Consider the following 3,337-nt stretch of genomic DNA (forward strand, 5'->3'; position numbering starts at 1 on the left):
GTACTCCTACACTAGACTAGGGAAGCCCTGTAAAGTGGAGTTTAGCGTGGCTCAGTGTGACAGTTGCTTTCACAGTGTGGGAGGCTGTGAGTGTGAGACTGAGGTGTCTGAGGCTTGCATACCACAGCAGAAAAGCACAGAGAGAGCGGGCCAGGCCGGGGGGATCCGGACAGAAGCCAGACCCAATCTGTCGCAACTTAGCTCCCTGTCAATTTTTCCGTCATTCTTTCCTTCACTCCTCTTAATCTTTTCATTCTTTCCAACACTGTTTCCCTCCTTACCCCCCCCCCCACCACCTCACCCCCCCCCCCCCCCCCCACACTCCCCCCCCCCGCCCCATCATCCCTTGTTTCTGGTTCAGCCATTCATTCCTATATATTCACTTCCTCTCTCTCTCTGGGTTCTTTCCTGATCCTGTCACTCGTTTCCCTTCTCGCTCTCCGTCTTTCCCCTTCTTGCTGTGCTGCTCCCTCCCTCCTCCCTCTGTCCTTCCTCAGCCCTGACTGGATAGGCAAGGCCAGTGTTGCTGCTGTAACCGAGCCAGCGCTTCCTGGTGTTGTTTCAGGGGGGGCGTGGCCTAGCCCTCGGAGAGGAAGGCGGGGAGGGGGGGGGGGGGGGGGGGACTGCAGGATCTGTATGCCCGGTGCAGTCAGAGCTCCCTCCTCCTCCTCCTCGTCCTCCGCCTCCACCTCCTCCACAGCTGTTGCTACTGCCGCCCAGCGAGCAGCTCTCTCCTCGGGCAGCAGACAGACGATCCAGAGGCTGGGGAGTCCGTCCGCTAGAGGCACAGCCCAGCCCGTCTCGGCACGGTACAGCACAGCACCGCTCGCGCAGCCACTTCAGGAAGCAAAGGGGAGGGGAGAGACACTAGCGCACACAGCCAACGCTGCAACACGCACACATACAGACGCGCACACACACACACACACACACACTCCTCCTCTCTCTCCGGCGCGGCGCTCAGCTCCTCCACTCATTCGCTGCCGATTCGCTGGCTGGCGTTGGCTGTCTTCTGGCCGGTCGCTGTGCCTGGCTGCGCTCTGCCCGCCCGCCGGAGAATGGTCCAGCCGGTGCCTGGGGGTCTGCTGTCGCGGCCTGTCTGAACGCACGCACACGCAGACACGCACGCGCGCGCGCGCAGGGTCGGTCAGCACGCGGAAGCGCACACACACACAAACTGAAGAGCGATGTGAGAGGTAAGGGCTCCCTTTGCACCCTCCTCCCTATATCTCTCTCTCTATCTCCCTCTTTCCCTCTCTCTCTCTGTTTTCCTCTCTCTCTCTCTCTCTCTCTCTCTCTCTCTCTCTCTCTCTCTGTCTCTCGCTTTCCCCCTGTCTTTCCCGAGGGTCTCTCCTCGGTTTATCTAGATCGTTCCTCCTCTGTGTGCTGCAGTCTGTACTTTCCAAAGTCAGCGGCATTTGAGTATAGGTATAGATATCAGGTTTGTTTGCTTTAGTGTCTGCCGTGTGTGTGTGTGTGTGTGTGTGTGTGTGTGTGTGTGTGTGTGTGTGTGTGTGTGTGTGTGTGTGTGTGTGTGTGTGTGTGTGTGTGTGTGTGTGTGTGTGTGTGTGTGTGTGTGTGTGTGTCGTCAGTATGGGGGCCACAGTAGCACAGTTAACATCTATTTGTTATGCCTTGTTTTTTAGACACACGGCAGCAGCGAGGCACATTCCTGGCTCAGAGCAGACAGTCACACAATAGCTACTTCCTGAGGGTAGCGCCAGTTAGCAAGAAAATTAGCTGGTGTGTGCGTGTGTGTGTGTGTGCGTGTGTGTGTGTGTGTGTGTGTGTGTGTGTTTGGAGGGCCGTGGTTGTTCCAGGAAGCAGTGGAGTGGATCAATAGATCGCCCACTCAGCTTTCATTCCGTTCGTCTGACTCAACGTTGGACATGTTGGGAGTTATCCTGCAAGGCTCCATCGCTTAATAACTAGGCAAATGTTCCAATTTGATTCTCTTTTACCTACAGCTACGTGTGTCTTTGTCCTCCCCACTTTCTCTCTCTCTCTCTCTTTTCTCCGTTTAATTTTCTCCCCACCCCCCAACCTCTTGTCGCGTCAGCCTAAGGGGGCAGCATGGTCTTTGCATGGCGTGTGTTTGTGTGTGTGTGTGTGTGTGTGTGTGTGTGTGTGTGTGTGTGTGTGTGTGTGTGTGTGTGTGTGTGCGTCTCGTACGCGTGTTGCTGTAAAAGGTGAACTTCCCGCCCCGCTGCATGTAAATGAATGTGTGACATGCGAAGCCGCCGCTACCTTATATGGCGAGCACAGTATTTCAGTACAGTAGAACCTTGCCAAGCATTCCGGGTCGCGGGAGGAGAGAGTGTGTGAGAGGGTGGCTCTGTCTGCGGGCGTGTGTGTGTGTGTGTGCGTGTGTGCGCGTGTGTGCGTGTGTGTGTGTGTGTGTGTGTGTGCGCGCGAGTGAGTGAGTGTTTGCATGCGTCTGACAGAGGGGGGAGTAACTGAGAGAGAGAGGAGGAAAGTTGAAGAGAAGGAGAGAGAGAGGGGAAGAACGCGCGAGAGAGAGAGAGCGCCAGTAAATGGAGGGTTTTTACTTGTCGGTGTTTGAACTGCAGTAAAAGTAAGTAATTGCGTACTTCGAGATGGAGTGAGATATCGTCCTGTAATGGTTTTCTGTGTCTCGAGAGAGTTCAGTCTGCCTGTGTGATCATGGTAAGGTAAATGGGCCCGAGAGAGCGTTTTCCTAGGATGATAGCTGGCCATTTGCTAAGCTCAAATGGGGTACGAAGGCTTCAAACGTCGACTTTTTCTGCCGAGATTGTGTTCTTTTGAGGACTCAGCCTTTTTCTTCTAAACCGATCGCGGGGCTAACTTCATCCGGGGTGGAAATACGCTGGTAAAATGCCGACCGGTCGCTTCCGTGACAAAGCCACTGGATCCTCCTGGAGCTTCTATAGCCTTCCTTCTGCTCTCTCTCTTTCTCTCTCTCTCTCTCTCTCTCTCTCTCCTCCCCACCTCTCCTCTCCCTGCCTCCCTCCCTCCCCCCTCGGCCCCGGGTTTCCTCTCGGCGGTGCGTCCGTGGTTGGGGCGATGATGAGGAATGTTGTTGTTGTGACTTAGAGGGATCGGGGGCGGCTCAGACAGTAGCGCACACGCACATACACACCATCGCAAAAGATACACACACACACACACACACACACACACACACACACATGCGTATGTGATGCCGACAGAGATGTGTGGCTGAGTGCCTTGTTGAGACTTTCTCAACCCCCTAAGGGTAGCTGTGGTGCAGGTAGACTATCAATTCCTGTCTCGCTAGATATATAGAGATGCCTTTTCTTTATGTGGGTTTGTGTATATATCCAAAATTGGATAT

General features: G+C 54.7%; 1 protein-coding gene across 14 annotated transcripts in view; it reads left to right on the top strand.

Annotated features, from left to right (window-relative positions):
* The first annotated feature begins 746 nt into the window (after positions 1 to 746).
* mbnl1 (muscleblind-like splicing regulator 1) overlaps positions 747 to 3,337 on the top strand; it is a 55,560-nt gene continuing 52,969 nt past the window's right edge. For 13 of the 14 annotated variants that reach the window (XM_083658895.1, XM_083658902.1, XM_083658903.1 and 10 more), the window contains exon 1: positions 747 to 1,196. The gene's annotated coding sequence lies outside the window, so the exon portion shown is untranslated. Of the gene's footprint in view, positions 1,197 to 2,471; positions 2,576 to 3,337 lie in introns of those variants that run through there. The other variant, XM_083658901.1, reaches the window with a different exon arrangement.

This window comes from Poromitra crassiceps (genome assembly GCF_964638095.1).
Source record: "Poromitra crassiceps genome assembly, chromosome: 23".
NCBI classification, from domain to species: Eukaryota; Metazoa; Chordata; class Actinopteri; order Beryciformes; family Melamphaidae; genus Poromitra; species Poromitra crassiceps.